Here is an 18,589-nt window from a genome sequence, read left to right as displayed (position 1 = left end):
TTCTACTGAAGTAGCCACAATGGATTGAAAATTCCTTCACCTCCGAGTTACAGCACCACTGCCCTAAAGAACAAATGGACTGGACTTTGTGACTGAGTCCTATGGGGCAGTCCTCAGCAATGGACTCATTTTTATGGCATGTTTACTATGTGTCACACACTGTGCTAGCCACTGGGACTGTTGCAGTAAGCAAGACAGACAGGTCCCTTCCCTTATGGAGCTTTCTGCCTCATAGACAGCTCTTTGTCACAGGATTGCTAGAAATTAAAGGGAGGCATGCTTCGGCTCAGCGTGAGGAAAGGATTCCAGTTGCTGCAGTTGGGAAGGCTGCCTTGTGAGGAAGCAGATACTTTGTCAGTAGAGACATTCATGTGGAATTTGAATGGCCGTCAGTCAAGGAGTCTTGTCTGATAGGACAAATGAACTAGACGTTTTATAGGAGATACCGTAGCAATTCCCTAGTCTGTAATATTAACTTCATAGACTTATTTCTTTTGCTATTGACCATATTGGAAAACCAGTGTCTGCTAAGTGTCTGGACATTTTCGTCAAGACCCGTAATTACATTTCCCTAAATTTGAATGCGCGTTCAATTTTAAGCATATCCATACGGTTGGTTCCATAGATAGTTCTTTTTTTTTTTTTTTAAAGATTTTATTTTTATTTATTTGACAGAGAGAGACACAGCGAGAGAGGGAACACAAGTAGGGGGAGTGGGAGAGGGAGAAGCAGGCAGGCTTCCCAATGAGCAGGGAACCCAGTGCAGGACTCCATCCCAGAACCCTGGGATCATGACCTGAGCTAAAGGCAGAAACTTAACGACTGAGCCACCCAAGCACCCCCCCCCCGCCCCGTCATAGTTCTTTTTAAAGAAAATACAGTTTTAATGGGTTCTCAGCCATCATTTAATTCAACCTTTAATATTTGTGGTAAGTTCCTCTTCCAAGTGATGTTTTTTTTACAAGTAATGCTATATCTACAGAATTGAGTTATCTAAATCACAGTCACACTGCTGATCTTAAAATCATTTGTTCTTCCTCCTGTGATGTATTGCTATGATTGAACAAGACCAGCCCTGACTACCCATTTTGGTAATGTCTTCAGTATTCCATTTTGCTGTGGGTGAAAGTTAAAATAACTTTTATTATTCAATGTTTTTACTTAGTTATTACAGTCTCCCAACTGTTATTGTTAATATTTAGCAGCTGGAATTTTCACAGATTAATTGCGCTTTGGAGGATCCAGAGGACTGACTCCCACAGGAGTGATAGTCTAACTGGATTTTGGGGAAAATTCTGGAGTGCTTTTAAATAAGGGACATTATGGTCATAAGGATTTTTTTAGTGGTTATGGTATCAGGAAGAAAAAGTTTAGCTGCAGAAGAAGAAAAATCATTTTTCTTCAAGTCTACTAGAATATTTTGTTAAAATAGCCCATTTTCACTAAAATATGTATAAAAATTTAAATTGTGTCTAGAACAGTATCTAATATGTTGTGGATACTCAGTACATATTTGTTGAGAATTGTTCATTGAATGTGGAGTTATGGTGGACAAAGCACTTCGAGTAGAAAAATTATATGAGCATAGGCACCAAAGTAGGGAAAATATGAGTTTAGATAAAAGCAGAGATAGTCTCCTGAAGGTAGAATTTGTATATAATTACCCATGTGAAAACTTTGGTGGTTTCTTAATTTCTGTACAGTATATAAAATACCAATGATGATGACTTCCGATGCTTATATCTAAAATGAATAGCTGAACTTAAATGTAAAAAGTTATTACTCATGACTAATCTGGATTTTCGAGGTCTCCTAGCTGTACCCTCAGTTCCTGCTCTAGCTCTTCTTCTAACTTCCTCTTTCCCATTGCCCCTCTCCTCCTCACCTCCCTCATTTTTGGTGTTTCTTACATTCTTTTTCTTTTTTTCTTCTTTTTTTTCTGTCTCTGTTTCTCTGCGCGATGGCTGTTTTCCATTTTTCTTCCTGTTTCCCAGTTCCTAGTATCTCTCTCTTTGGTTGGGTCTCTAATATGGAAATTAAATGCACTTTTATGTACTAGTCAAATGATGAAGTAGGGATGTCCTCTGAATTTAAAATGAACAAAATGTTCATGTTTGTGAACATGCTTATGTTGCTCTTTCTGAGGTGAAATGAAATTGGTTATCACTTATACATGGACTCCAGTGGATTTTATAAAAGATTTTTGAATCACTAATCTTCACACTGGGAGAAGGGGTTCAATGGACCTTGATTTGTAAATCTAGTAAAACATAGTAGCTTGTTGAGGTAACTCCTATTTGTCTCTAACAACCTTAGTTTCATCTCTTTTTTCCAAATGGTAGGTATACCAGATATATCACATGATCCTTCAGGATCTAGTTTTTTTCTTTAATTATTTTTATTAACATATAATGTATTATTAGCCCCAGGGGTACAGGTCTGTTAATATTCAGGCTTATACACTTCCCAGCACTTACCATAGCGCATACCCTCCCGAATGTTCATAACCCAACCTCTTTCTCCCTACCTCCCAACCCCCCAGCAACATTCAGTTTGTTTCATGAGATTAAGAGTCTCTTGTGGTTCGTCTCCCTCCTGATCCCATTCTGTTTCATTTTTCCCCTTCCTGCCCCCCCACAACCCCCTGCCCTGCCTCTCAGATTCCTTATATCAGAGAGATCATGTGATGATTTTCTTTCTCTGATTGACTTATTTCACTCAGCGTAATACTCTCTAGTTCATCCACATTTATTATGTCTTCATATATGCCATTACACAAGAGCTGGAACTCTTGTCTGTTTTGTTCATTCTTTATGCTCGGTGCCCAGAACACTGCTAACAAGTATCAGATGCTCAATGAATGATTGTCGTTTTTTTATTTCAAATCTACTGTCTCATTCTACTTCTAGTCCTAAATAGCTATCATGACTTTTTGGAGTAATATTGCCACTAGGATAATTTAGTTTATATTTGATTTATAAATGTAACCATATGATTTCACGTTTAGAGAATGCTTTCTCTCTGTTCAGTCTACCCTTTACTCCATAGCTTAAATCTTTCGCCAAAATGTCATTTAACTATCCTTCTAAAGGACTGTTCTTTAATTATCTCAAGCACCAAAAAAGTAATCTAGCTATTGATAGTAATATTTAATATTTGTTGAGTACTTATCAGGCTCTATTTTAAGCATCACCTACATTATCTCATTTTATTCTTCAAACAACCATAGAAAGTACACACTATTATCTCTCTTTTGCAGATGAAGAAATAAGCACAGAGAGGCAAAAATAACCTTCCAGGTGATAAAATGAGGATTTGAACTCAGGCAGTTTGAATACAGCCACCCTGTCTTACACTCTTTAACAAAAGCCTAATTTTGCAGTATTTAACTTGGCAGAGAAAGAGATGTCTACACTCTACCAACACCGCTACCACCATTCCACACATAACAGATCTACAGAAGTATAACCATATTCAGGTGTAACTATGGATTAGATCTAAACTTTAAGTTGTTCAGGTCCACTGCATCAGTTTTTGTGTTTTGTAAGTGCTAAGAAGCTGGAAGTACTTATTCTTGTTACTTGTGACGAGGTAAATCATGTCACCAAATCTTTAACTTATATTCAGTAATTCCACCATCACTTACAACCACCACCGTTAAGAGATTGTTCAATTCCATTTTTCTCTCCCTCTTAGAATCCTCTTAATCAAAATCAAGCCTCTTTTTTTTTTCTTTTCTTTCTTTTTTTTGTTTTTTGTTTTGTTTTGGTGTTTTTTTTTGTTTTTTTTTTTTTTTGGTCATCCCAGGGTAGAGAGGTAAGTTCAATAGCAAATTTTGTATGGCTAGTGTAAAAATCTAGGGAAGGATACAATTGGCCCTTCTTGAGTCTGGCCACTGATGGAATCCATCAGCTGTTTAGGGGGGAGGATGGTGAGAAATTTAGTTTGATGGGATTAAAAATTAGTCATTTGAGTGTGTTCATATACTTTCACTTCCCCCAATCCACCAAAGAGAATCTTCTTTTGATAATACAACACCCTCTTCCCTTACCCTTAGAAAAGTTGATCTTACAAGGTCATTGCCTAGTTTTTGTGAGGAAGTGCTGGAGAATATAAGTAGGAAGGGACTGAATGGGAAAACCTGGAGGACATGATAAAGTGCTGAAAAGGGGAGGAAGAGGGAAAGATTATAAATTTACTGGGCTGGGAATAGAGAAAACGTTTAGTGAGGTGTTTGGGTGGGGAGACATTTTGGAGAGTGTGGTATATGAAAAAAATTGAAGGATGTAGGGAAAAGGGATATGAGAAGGTTGCTTGTTATTATGAACTGAATGTTCTATAACATGTTTTGAGGGACCTGAGTGGAGAATAGAATTCCTTTTAATCTTGCAAGGAATGAGGAGCAGCCCAATTATGTGTTGAATTGTGTTTCTTTCCTTCCTTAGTGGGGGAAGATAGGTAGTCAGCTTGGGTGGTTTTGAGCTTGAGGTTCCCGAAGAACCTCAGGTAGGGGTGTCTGAAAAAAAATTGGAAATGCAGAATTAGAACACTTGCGAGAATAGTTGTAGTTGCCGATAAAGATTTGTGAGCTATAAACAAGCAGATTTTATGGGTAAGAGTGAACCAGGAAAGAACTTTCAGGACATAAGATAGAAGAGCTCAGAAAGAAGAGGTACCAAGAAGAGGCGCTGAAATCGTAGTCATGTGACAGGATAAGAGCTAGGAGAAACTGGTCTTCAGGCAAATAAAGAAGGAGACCATTTCAGTGGTAAAGGATGGACAAAATACCAAACACTGCAGAAGACCAATGTGCCGAAGCCAGCTCAGACCGGGTTGTGAAAGTGAGCTGTTAAAATTTTCAGGGTTTCTGAGAGCCCATTATTATCCACAGCCATTATTTAAAATACAATGGTTAAAAATAAATAAATAAATAAAATAAAAAATAAAGTAAAAGACAATGGTAAATACTTGCAATTAAACAAGTTATGTTTAAAAAAAAAAAACAAAAGCAATAAACACACCTCGGACATCACTTCCTAATTGTTTTACATTGTTGTGTTCCTGTCGATTGTGTCTGAATGGTAGAAATGCAATGTGGCCTGAGCCCCTGCTCCAGCGCTGCCCACCCCAGCGCTCTGTGATGTTACGTCAGTAGCCTCTGCTCAATCCTGGGGGGAGTATTGACACCACAGAAACTGGCAAACACTGCAAATCGGGGCATTTTCACCTGTAAGGAGAACCACTTGTTAAATATTTATCAGCACAGCTTTGGATAAATAGAGTGAAAATCAAGAAAAGTCTAAAGAATTTAGCAAGAAGGAAACAGTGTATAAATTTTGCCTTAGTGTCCGTAGAAAGGTGGGCAAAAACCACAGTAAAGTGGGTTGAGGAGTAAAATAATAGGAAGTGAAGACACATTTTCAAATTGAGTTAAGGCAGATTTTTTTTTTTATTAGTTACCCTACAGTACATCATTATGTTTTGATGTAGTGTTCCACAATTCATTGTTTGTGTGGAACACCCTGTGTTATTGTTGATTTTTGTTTTAGGTGTTGGGCCCACAGAGTATATACAATGCTTATGTACCTTATTAATCTCCAAAAAAGGAATAATGTGAGCAAATTTGCTTTATGGTGGAAACCTCTCTGTTAGAAAGTCTTAAGGAACTAGTTATCTACAAAACACATTTTGGGAAACGCTGCTGTAGTATTTAGCAAATAAGATGATATTGGTTATAAATTTGAGTGAGATCAATATTTCTGTTATTAAAGTTTCTTAGTGTTCTAAAGGAACAATGTCAAGAATGGCTGTTGCATTTTGTTGAGGTTTTTTTTGCGTTGTTTGAGATAATCATCTACTTTCTTTTAAAACTTGACCTAGTGCTCTGACACGTTATTTAATAAATGTTCTGGAGGTAAATCTTTGCCTGAAGTAAATCCAACCTGATTGTGGTGGTTTGTTCTTTTAGTATATGATTGAATTTGTTCATTAGCATTTTATTTATAGCTTTATCAATATTACTAAGTAGAACTGGTATTTTTCTCTTCATTTTCTGTTAGGTTTTAACATCAATATCATGCTACTTTTGAAAAAATTGGTCACTTTATTTTTTTCTATTCATAAATAATTTTGTAACAAGAAAATTATCCCTTCCTTGAAAGTTAGAAAAAAAAAAATCTAGAAAGTTATCTAGGCCCAGAGCTTTTTGGGGAAATAATTCTTTGATAAGTTTTCAGTGGCTTTCATTGCTAATTATTTTTCTATTTCTTAAGGCAACTTTTGCCACTTCTACCATTTCAGACAAATTAGTTTGAGTAAATTGCCCCTTGGTCTGCATTACTATCTACTTACATCTGAGAGACGATTTTTAGCAGAACATAAAAAGTTGGATGAGTAGGTATGAACAGCCCCTGTCTCATGTGAGTTGTGTTGAAATGTCAGGGGTTCAGATTTGAAAGAAGCCAATTGGTGAATGGGAATGAGTAGAAGGATTCATAATCTAATGAATATAAACCAAGCTGTGTTTAACTGACTGGATGGAGAATGTGAAAGAATCCTTGGTATACATTACCCCCAGAACCGCTCTTGTTTCTTCTCTACAGTAGCTAATGTTTGGAAACTGCTCCTTCTGTGTGTGGTACAGTGCAATTCTGAGTGGGTACAGAAAGGAGATTACTGATCTTAGTTATAGGAAGGGTTTGGGGAAAGATTATAGAATCCCATCTGTCTCTGAAAGCTGCAGGAGCCAAGCCCAGTTTTCTGTTCGATCTAAGTCTTAGGACCACGAGCTAAGAATACTTATCTTTACCTTTTTCTTGTTTTGAATGAACGCATATGTATTTCAAAGGGAAATTGGGACCAGTGTCAAGGAAAGCTAGTATGATTTACTCTTAACTTGGAGTCAGCATTCTTTAATTTTTTTCAGATAGAGGTTTTGTTCCCGTTTTTCTTTATTAATATTCTTTCCTATTTCCTCCCATATACTTAAGCCCTTTTTAGTTTAATTAAATGTAAAAAAAAAAAAAACCAAAAAACCAAAAACAAAGTGATAATTCATTAGAGATAAAAGTTGTTCCTCATGTGTTATACTTATTATATGCAATGAATAGTTTTGGTGTGGATATTCCTTTCGTTTTTGACTAACAAATGAGAGAGCATTTATGTAAATTGGTCTGATACATGTTGGTAATCAGTCAGAAAACAAAATGTACCAGTCTAAAATACTGACGGGTCAGAGTTTTCTGTAGAAGAATATGTCCCATTCTGAAAACAAATAATTACTTTATTATTAGTGTTGAGTCTGTGTTAAGAGAAGTACTAAATAATGCTAGAGAAACAACAACAAAAAAATTCATTGGCTATAGTTTATATTCTTTCATGTTAGAAATAACAAAATGAGAAAACATTTTATATTCATAATCCACTACTTTGATGTTATATATCAGGTAACAGGATAGTTTTTGCAAGTTTCAAGTCTGCAAAGCTGTAGAATTAAAAAAGAAAAAAATTGGAATTTTGTGTAGGTTAGATTGTGTAGTTCATTGGGTCTGGAAGTTTGGGCTATTAAGACCCCGATGATAAGGCTTTTGGCACTAGATGCTGTTTTGTCTTTATGGAATGTACGGCTATTCTCAGATCCCTGAGACCTTCGTAAGAGCCAAGGATATGAATCCTGAGACCTTTGGCACATTTGCTTGAATTCTTTGCTCTCTGGGTCTTCCTTTTAAAAATCTCCACATGGAATATGCTACGTCTCCTGTCCCTAAATGGTTGTGATACATGACTATACTTTCACTATAGGCTTAATAGCCATGTGCCATCTAGAATGACGTTCTGTATTTTAATAATAGCATATTTGCTATGTATAACTTTTAGCAAACATCTGTCTTTTGAGATTATTAATCTTTTTAAGATCTAGTTTTTCTGAAGTCTGTCCAGTAATGTAGGTGTCATTATTAACTTGATGTAAAAGATGGATGAGATAAAGAACCTTAACTCATGATCAGTGACAGAGTAGGAAAGTAGGTAAAGTAAACCTAATACATGTCTCTTTAAGAAGATTCTCCAGCCCTGTGTGATTTACAGTTGGTAGTCTGTTGGTTACTTCTAGAGAATATTAAAATCAAGGAAAACAAACATTTCAAATGAAATCTAATAGAAAAAATAAATTTATTTTTTCCTTACATTTTGGCAGCCTAGTTGTCTAAAAATTTTGACTATGTGTATATCAAATGTTTTGTGTTTTTTTTTTTAATTGTTCAGATTTGAAAGACGCCAACTCTAAGCCAGTATATAAGGCCATTTTCTCAAACAAGAGTCGCCCTTTCACGGTAGGTAAATGCAGAATTTATTTTACTAACTTGGTATTTTAAAGCATTGTTTTAAAAGAACATGCAAATTCTTCATAGTATTTTGTTGTAAAATTTCTTAGAGAGCTTATTTTGGCTATCAGAATACTTTCTGCTTTGTAATTTACCAGTCAGTTGAAGAGAACATAATAATGTATTTGTGTAAGACAAAACAAAGATAAGAGAGTGACCTAGAAGTTAAAAAATAACTTAGATCCTTAGAATTAAGTCTCAAGTACAAGTATATTATTTTAGTTTCCTGTGATACTTACAATTAAATTGAGATAAAAATAAAAATACCTTGCCTGGTTCCCTCTAAGCCATGCAACCATGATCCTTGCTCACAAAGGAGAAACTAGTTTCAATATCCAATACTAATACACATATTTTTTTTATTTGGGGAGTTAAAATATGATACTACAGTTATTTATTTTATTGCTCACATTTTTCCAGCTCCCAGTGGCCAAAGCTGAAAGATTTTGAGCAATAATATAAATGGCTATAGTACTGGATTATAACTCCCCAAATAAAATATATATACATTATTCCACACTGATATAGATAAATGACTGAATCAATAAATAAATGTGCAGTTAAATATATGCAGTTTTTGTATATTAATTATACCTCAGTAAAGCTGTTAAAAAAGAAGAAGACTGAGGAACTACCCTAAATTTGGAGGAGAATAAGAAGACATGGCAGCTAAACACAATGTGGGATTCCCAGAACTGAGAAAGGGCATTAGTGGAAAAACTGATGAAGTCCAAAGAAAGTAGTTTATGGTATTGTGCCAATGTTAATTTATTAGTTTTGATCATTGTACTGTGGTTGTAATAGGTCAACAGCAAGAGAAGCCAAGTGAGGGGTACATGGGAGTGTTCTGTCTTTGCAACTTTTCTGTAACCCTCAAATTATTTTGAAATGAAAAGTTCTTTAAAAGTCCCGGTGGAATCCCTAAATAATCATTTTCATTAGATTTTCATTGATTTATAGGGTGAGTTTCTGTTTGTCTGCACATCTTAAAACAGAGAGAAGCAGGGGCATTCTTTTCATCAAGGGTACTCTTTGACTTATGTTTCTTAATCCTAGCCATATACACTGCAGTCCCTACCTCCATAAGTTCGGTCTTCACTTAATATTTCAGAGAGTTACTTCCAGTCCCCTAGAAGACCTGTGTGTGGGAAATGCCATGAGGCTCTGCCTCCTCGGGAACCATCTCTTAGCAAGATTTTAGCTGGTGATGATCAGGGTCTGATTTGAATTTTCAAACCCAAACTGTGAGATGTTCAGATCTCATTAATAATCTCTTGGCCCATCAATCTTCACTACCCAAGGCAACATCTGAACTTAGAATTAGGAGAAGTAGAAGTCTTATAGTTGAATGGTGAAAATGAGGGAAGATCATACTGTTTTTAGGTAAAATGTCTGGGAATTCAGTGAGTACAAGTACTACTAAGGGAACTTTGATTCTTAAAGAAAAATCAACAGCAGCATTAAGTTTGCTTAGAAAATCAGTGTAGCTTTAGAAAAACCTGAAGCCACTTCAAATCGAAAGACCAACTTCTTGATAGAAGACAAAGTAAGGGACCGGTATATACTTTGGCATCTAAACGTGAGTGTTTGGTCTCAATCCAAGTATTTGGGCATAAAAATGAAATGCTAAGTATTAGGAATTCCTCTACGAAGTTTTTTATTTTTTGCGGGCAACTCTGTGTGTTCAACCAGTTTCATGAACTACACTGTTTTACACAGTTCAAGGGAAACACGAAAAAAACAGAAGTTTGTACCTAGAGCAGTGAAAGTCCTAGAGACAGCAGGCAGCATGGTGGCTGGCAGGAGCTGGGAAGAGGGACAGATGGGGAGCTAGTTTTTCATGGGGACTGGGTTTTACTTTGGAAAGATGAAAAAGTTCTGGAGATGGTCGATGGTGGTGCTAGTTGAACAATGTGTGAATGTACTCAGTGCCACTGAACTGTGTATTTAAAAGAGTTAACATGGTAAATTTTTATGTTGTATATATTTTACCACAATTTTTCTGAAAAGCAAAAAAGAAATAATGGAAGTTTCTAGCGGTTAGCCTTCCACTTCTTTGCCAGGGTGTCCAGCTGTGAGGAGAATCTCTGCTCAAGAGCTTTTATCCTGAGGAATTTTTTTATTTTGTTATTAATCTAGAGATGATTCCCTGGGCATCATTTAGCATCGGGCTGTTGAAATGGCCCCTCTATCATCAATTTTGCATGGAAAAAGAAGCCTGGTACACAGGACATGGTAGAGCTGGGTTGCAGAGAGAATTGGTTGTGGGGTTAATTTATAACTAAGACAAATGAATCTATAAAAAGAAGAAAAGCCCCATAAGAAATATGTTAACTGATGGTAAGGGAGAAAAAAAAGGCTTAGATAAAAGATATCTGAACTTGTTTGGTCCCCATGATTTTATGGCTGAGGAATTCAATTAGAGGTGTACTGGGTGGAGCAAATCACAATTCTGTAAATTACTAATAGGACACAACGATCTTTATCGTTTTCTGTATGTGCTCACATGCAAAGTTCAGTCCTGCCCTCTGTAAATGAACTCTCTGCCGAACTATACTGCTGTGTACAAATGCAGGGCTTCAGGATTGGAACATAGATAATGTTTGGTTGTAAAACCTAAAAGGCGGTAGGTGGCCCATTTAGAAATAAAATGAGGAATGAGGACAAATTACTTTTGCTTTGGAGGAGTTTTGATTATTGTGTTTGTTTCACTTTGCATGAAATTCTTTTAAGTCACTTGTGGTTTGAATATTTGAAGGGAATGGTCGTTTTAGAATAACAATATAGAGAAAATTTTAAGAAACAAAATTACATGTTTAAAATGTATTACAGTGAACAGGGAAAAGATTAGAGGTGATTGATTGTCTTTTCTTTCCTTTTTTAAAAGACTTTATTCATTTACTTGACAGAGAGAGAGAGAACAAGTAGACATAGTGCAGGGGGGAGAGGGAGAAGCAGGCTCTCCACTGAGCAGGCAGCCTGATGCTCAGCTTGATGCGGGGCTTGATCCCAGGACCCTGGAATCATGACCTGAGCCAAAGGCAGATGCTTAGCTGACTGAGCCACCCAGACACCCCTTGTCTTTGCTTTTCATTCTAAACCTTCATTTGAGGGTTAAGTGTCATAGTAACTGACATGAAGTAGAGATTATAGGTTTTAACTGCAATACAGTTTACTGTATTTTTTATATCAAATAAGCAATGTAATAATAATGATACCGATCACTTAAAAAATTATCTATAATCTTAATATTATTTTTCAAACTATTCTACAAATTGCCTTCCAGTTCTTGATAAGCATACACACATATTTTTATATGTCTATGTAATATTTGATACATTGTTATCTCTTGACCCTCAATGTCTGTGCAATTAAGTGATTGTATTAAATGATTTCTAAATTCTGTTTCATTCAAAACAATGTTTTAGAACCTAGCTTTGTCTAAATTATACAATATTTTGTGAAAAAAGTGTATGTCAACCACAGTGGGTACTATCTTTACTTAAAAATGTTAGGCACAGCTATAAAATGTTGAGAGTTAAATTCTTAAAAATTAAGCCTGAAAGTAAAGCTTCTGTGGTATAGAGACTCTGAATTAAACTTCAGAATGCATCGTAGATTTGATTATTTGAGATTCTTGAGTAATAAATCAAATGAAGCCGTGTTCTCAAGTAATTTTAATAAAACCTACTGCACAAATAGGTCTGATAACAGGATACAAAAGATTACTTTTGACAGTTACTTAATTCTCATTTATATCCTGCACTTTCATTCTCAAAAAATACTTTTTTAAAAAAGATTTTATTTATTTGGCAGAGATCACAAGTAGGCAGAGAGGCAGGCAGAGAGGGAAGCAGGCTTCCTGCTTAGCAGGGAGCCTGATGCAGGGGCTCCATCCCAGGACCCTGGGATCATGACCTGAGCCAAAGGCAGAGGCTTTAACCCACTGAGCCACCCAGGCGCCCTCAAAAAACATTTTTAATCTTTTCATAGTTTCTTTATTTTAATATTTCCATCAACTAAGACCATATAAAATCATTGATTTTGGCACCTAGTTAGGAAAAAAACATACATGTCTTCATCATCTTTCCTTCCACAGTGTTCTTTGCCTTTAAAAAAAAATTCTTGATTATCTGGATACTTTCAACAACTCATATATTACAAATAATGTACATAAATTTTACCACAGTATCATGTAAGAGGTCAGTCATTAGAAGCCATTATTATTCCATGAAACATAAAGTGAAGCAACTCGGTTACTAAATTTTTTTTCTTTATACTGTCCCTCAATCCAGATCCTGTGATCTGAAATCATTTAAGTTACTAAAAGTTTGATATTTTTAACCTTTTATACTCTCAGTAGACAGGACATAGGAAATTTAGTGACGTAAACATCTTTAGTAATCTTTAAAAGTCATAAGACTTGGTAGCTGGGACAAAAAACAATTAAGTATAAATTTCAGGGAAATACCATAATGGCATGACTTTTGTTTTCTTTTGTCAGCAAGCCACATGGCTTTCCTCTCAAACTCAAGGAATATGCCTTGCAGGCTCCTTTTATGATTTTGGTTTCTTCTGCATCACAGAAATATATGTTTTCCTAAGTTTACTCACTATAATTTGTGATTGCTATTTTTCTTATCTGCGAAGGAAGTACAACAGCTCCCACTGGGGAAATACAATGTTAAGTCAATCCTAAAATAAGAAATCTAAGGGAAAGGTCACATCCTAATAACTTGTGCAAATCTAAATTCCCATGGAGCTTTAAAATTATTTTGTAGGAGTAGAGTATTAACAATGTGTTGTTGAACTTCTTCCAGATAGTGTCGTAAAATTGAGAGCACTTTTGTGTCTAGAAGTGACTATTGACGTATAATTATAATTGAGAAGAACTGATGTTTTTTAGCAATCTATTTTGAGTATCCAGAGAAATCTAGCGTAACTACGCGATCATGAAACATTTATTTTTTGTTGCTTTCACTGGAAATATAAGGTGTATCATTCAGCAAGTATTTTAATAATTACATACATACAATGAAGATGATTTTTCCTACTGCTATAGAGAAGTTTAATACTCAACTTTTTACCAACGCTGATCTCTGATTATACTTTAGAAGAACCCTAACTGTGTCATTCCAGAGAATATCATTGTTTTGAGAGTCGGGACGCCTGGGTTGTAATCTTTCCTCTTCTGTTAATTGGCAATTTCTTAAAAACTTGGGACCTCAATTTCCTTATCTATTAAGTGGGAGATGTTTATTGTGAGGATCAAGTAAGATCAGATAGATAAAGGGCTTAGAAAATTCTTACAGAATTATATGTCTTTAAGGGATAACTATAATTCTTGCCTTTAATTGTTACCTTTTCCAAATGAAATAAAAATAGGCAGAGGACAGGTAACTTATTCCATCCCACTCAACCTAAGAGCTACCAGGACACCCTAATCAGCACCCCACTCACTAACCAAATCCAGATCATTTTTTTAAAAGGATGGGATTTGAGTGCAAGTCACTCCCTTACTCTGTAATACTACATAAGAATTACATTTTGCCACCAGGATGATTGTTTCCTAGCACATACTAATTTTTTTTTTTTTTTTAAGAAGTGTGGTTGGTGCACATCTTCATTCCTTAATCTGTACTTTCTTATTACCAGTTAAAGTGGAACAGAATGCGGTTTTTGCCTTTTGACCTGCTGCTATTTCGTTCCTTAATGGTGATTATGTGTTTTCTGTAATTTAAGGATTTATAGGAACATACTTGGTTGTCCTCCCTGCTGGGGCCCATTCAGTAGCAGGAGCTATTTGTTGAAATTATCGCGATGTTTTTTCAATTTCAGACCCCACAATAATATATTGCCATATAATAAGAAATAATAAAATAACTTTATTTTAAAGAGTAAATGCTTCTCTGTGTGATAGGAGTTTAAAGGATTTCTGCAACTATTCAATATATTTTTAAAATACCTTTGTTCAAGAAAAACTTTAAGCCCCTTCATTGTTTTAGTTTGTTTTTAAATTTTATTTTTAAGCACCAATATGAAAAGCGTGACACATAACAGATCTGTATTCTACCACATTTTACCAGAAAAAGTGCTTGCTAGAAGCGATCACACTTCTAAAAATTTAGTGCCTCTGTGTCTGACAAAATGGACTAACTACCTTTAAGTTTACATCCTTTTAAAAAACAACTGACCTGGGATGTGTTGGTGGCAGGAGTATGTTGGAGGGACTTGACTTTCAACCTTAAGCAAAACATGAAAGTTATAAAAAATGCTGCCGTGTTCTCAATATATGTACTAACTATTTTTATCCAACTGAATTTGAAACAAAAGTAATAACAACAGCAAGTGAGTATCTAAGAAGAATGCTTTTTTTGTACACTTCTGCTCCCCAGTTGCAAATGTGATGGGGGAAAAAATCTTCCTATGTATAGATCTACTGATTGCTGTTACTCTAGTTTTGCTTTTCCAACCTTTTTATTTCCATTGATGTTGATTTAGTTCAGATTATCCTAATTTCTCACCCGAGTAATGGCAAGTTATCTGACTCAACATTTTACTGTTTGCATTTCACCCTCCCAAGTTGACAGTTATCTTTCTAATGTTTGTTTGTTTACATTTCACCCTCCTTTTAAGGAGCATTGGAATCTTTGTGGTCAACCTCAGCCTGCCCCCTCAGTGTATCCTCTCCATTGGCTGCCACAAATATTAGAGTTCAGCCACACCAGACTGCTCAATGTTCTGGTTCCGTTCATGGCTGGAATATACCAATTACTGTATCATGCTGTAACAGATTTTATAGTCAGTTTTAGGAGTGAGCTTCCCGAGAGCAGAGACCATCTTTGGGCTATCCCTAGTGCTTAACAAAAATTTTAGCAAATATTATGCAAGTAATGAAACGATAATGTAATTGAAATTAAATAATGCACATATACTTTTATTTCTGCTAATTAGACATAGTATTATTAGCAGTCTTGCCTAAATGTTATTTTAAAATTTACGAAATAGAGATGCAAAGCATGTACAAAACTGAATTACTTTAAAAGAATTTCTGTGGCATGGACACCTGGGTGGCTCAGTGAGTTAAGCCTCTGCCTTCGGCTCAGGTCATGATCCCAGGGTCATGGGATAGAGCCCCGAGCATCAGACTCTCTGCTCAGCAGGAAGCCTGTTTCCCCCTGCCTCTCTCTGCCTGCCTTTCTGCCTGCTTGTGATCTCTGTCAAATAAATAAATAAGAATTTCTGTGACATATATATGCATTTATGATTTTATAGATTTAACATTTACACAGCATTTTTCTTTTTGCACATGTTGTAAACCCATGCATAAAAATGCATAAGTACCTCATCAGCTACCTTTTACCTGTATAATTCAATTCACAGACTAGTGATGGACTTTCAGTGTTCAGTTGCATCTGAAGCAAGGCTTCCAAGTCAGGTAAAGGGCTAGGACAGGTTTTTTTGTTTGTTTGTGTGTTTTTTAGTAACATATAATGTATTTTTGTTTCAGGGGTGCAGGTCTGTTATCCATCAGTCTTACATAATTCACAGCACTCACCATAGCACATGCCCTCCCCAGTGTAGGACAGTTATTTATCATGAGTTTTATGTATGTATGCATTTTTTCTTAAGATTTTATTTATTTATTTGACAGAGGGAGACACTGTAAGAGAGGGAACACAAGCAGGGGCAGAGGGAGAGGGAGAAGCAGTCTCCCTGCTGAGCAGGGAGCCCGATATGGGGCTCGATCCCAGGACCCTGGGATCATGACCTGAGCCAAAGATAGATGCTCAATGACTGAGCCATCCAGGGACCTCTTATTTATTTAGTTTTGGGAAGGTTGTATTTATCTGTTTAAGAGAGAGAACACACACACAGGGGGAGGGGCAGAAGCAGAGAGAGAAGCAAACTCTCTGCTGAGCAGGAAGCCCTACTCAGGGCTTGATCCCTAGACTCCAGGATCACGACTTTAGCTGAAAGCAGACTCTTAACTGAGCCACCCAAGTGCCCTTATATATATATTATTTATTAAAACAAGTTATTTAGGGACGCCTGGGTGGCTCAGTTGGTTAAGCAGCTGCCTTCGGCTCAGGTCATGATCCCAGCATCCTGGGATCGAGTCCCATATCGGGCTCCTTGCTTGGCAGGGAGCCTGCTTCTCCCACTGCATCTGCCTGCCATTCTGTCTGCCTGTGCTCGCTCTCTCTCCCTCTCTCTCTCTCTGATAAATAAATAAAATCTTTAAAACCAAACAAGTTATTTATTGAACTACTTTTATATATGCAGCACTCTTCTAGACAAAACAGAGATGAAATAGTCCTTGCTTACAGTCTTGTTTCAAAGACATTACCTACATATACCACATGAAAGAATTAAATAACAGAACCAGGCAACGTGTGATTGAGGAAAAACATCGAGTAAAAATTTGTGGAATAAAATACACATGCAGAGCTGGAATAGTGCTTTGTTGTTTCCTAACAACTTACTTCCGCCTGGAAGTAAGAATATGGATACGTGAAAAGGAAGAAGCTGGAAATTGTAAATATGAGGAGCCTCATGGGGTAGGAAAGTCAAGATATTGGTGGTCATGCTATACTGGAGAATCAGGGGGAAGTACACATACGGAGCAAAGGGGCTATATTTGGCAGGGTACAAATGTTGGACTGAGGAAACAGGGCTTTGTCTAGGAGGCATTGGGAACTTGAAGGTTTAGAAATAGGGAAGAAGTAAGACAAGTTCTCTGTGGAAGGGACAAGTGAAAGATATTTTGATAACTTCTAAGATTTGGTGACTAAGAAATGAAGATGATAAAAGACAAAAGGGTCAAAGATGAACTTTTGGCTGATATACAGAGAGATAAGATTTTAAAAGAAATAGAGAAGAGGGACTCCTCTGGGGAAAGAAAGATGCACCTGCTTTTAGACTTGTTCAGTTTGAAGTGAAGGTGGGATATCTAAGAAATGCCCCAGAGAGATGTGTGAAGATAGGGGATGAGCCTCGTTTCAGGCAGTGGAAGTAGTCTGTTGATTTGAGTGTTTTTGTCCTAGAGGGAAGCTGAGGTCTGCAGAACCGACACACAGGTTAAGTTTGAAAGATGAGAGAGAGGACAGACTGGGATCATCAATGTCAAATGAAGAGAGTTTTATGAAAAGGAAAGGAAAACAACACTTAGTATCATTAGGTACCTGGCATTACAGTAATAAGTTGACATATATAATCTTATTTAGTCCTCAAAATTACTCTATAAAGTAGGAATTAGGATTATCCCTTTTCACAGGCATCTAAAGTAAAGTTTAGCTGGTTCCATGACTTGGCTGAGAGCACTCTGCCAGCACAGGATGAAATCTGTATTGAAATGGAGATCTTTCTGACTCCCAAGCTCACATATTTTTTTTTAACTGAAATAAAATGTAAAATGACAATGAAAAGTCAAGAAAAATGAAGAAAGGAATAATGCCTCTAACAGTTACAAGGAAGAGACTGTCATTTAAGATTAGGGTTTAAGTCTAGCAGTAGGAAGGGGTATTTCAGTGAGCTGTGTGGGTCAGCAGGTGGTCTATGAATGAAGGGAGTGATTTCAGACCACTGGGAATTTGGCCAGCAAGGAGGACAGGTCTACTGGAGCAGCTGAGTCAAGTAAAGTTAAGAAGAGAGCACACCAGTGGAGAAGAAGAGAAAAGTGCAGGGGTGAGGTCTCAAGATAGCTATTAAAGGAAAACAGACCCTGAGAGAAAAGACTGCTTCCACTAAATTTGGAAGAAAGGAGAATGAGCCTAAATGTGATCACTCACCCAGTAGGTAGAGAGAGGTTTCAGATAAGCATAGGTTTATCAAAGCACTAGCTATGAAGATACTTCCGACATTATAGCTTACTTGGAAGAAAAGCTCATTAAAATAAAGACATAGCAGCCAAGTGACCTCTTCCACCATCATATGTTAGACAAATTAGGTTAAGTTAGATCAATCGATCTTTACAGGCCCTTCCAGTACTTAATTTTCTATGCATGTAGAATGGGGCAGCCTTGATCTATGCACAGATACGGCAGTCATATAGCTTTATAACAAAAAGAATTTGCAGGAATAACAAAAATAAAACAAAAGAAATTTTTAGAATTTTAGGTCCACAAGTCAAAATTTCTGGAAGTATCTTCCCCTCCCCTATTAAAAAGTATTTAAATATCTGAGTGTATTGCTAACTGTAAACTCCT

General features: G+C 36.4%; 1 protein-coding gene across 4 annotated transcripts in view; it reads left to right on the top strand.

Moving 5' to 3' along the window:
• The window catches only part of PPARG (peroxisome proliferator activated receptor gamma), a 148,108-nt gene that overhangs the window by 32,587 nt on the left and 96,932 nt on the right, over nt 1-18,589 (top strand). For 3 of the 4 annotated variants that reach the window (XM_044252973.1, XM_044252974.1, XM_044252972.1), the window contains exon 2: nt 8,263-8,330. The exons of the other annotated variant lie outside the window; for it this stretch is intronic. The gene's annotated coding sequence lies outside the window, so the exon portion shown is untranslated. The remainder of the gene's footprint in view (nt 1-8,262; nt 8,331-18,589) is intronic. 4 annotated transcript variants of the gene reach the window in all.

This window comes from Neovison vison, chromosome 6, assembly GCF_020171115.1.
Source record: "Neovison vison isolate M4711 chromosome 6, ASM_NN_V1, whole genome shotgun sequence".
Classification (NCBI taxonomy): domain Eukaryota; kingdom Metazoa; phylum Chordata; class Mammalia; order Carnivora; family Mustelidae; genus Neogale; species Neogale vison.
The sequence above is the reverse complement of the archived record's forward strand: the minus strand, read 5'-3'. Positions and strand labels throughout refer to the sequence as shown.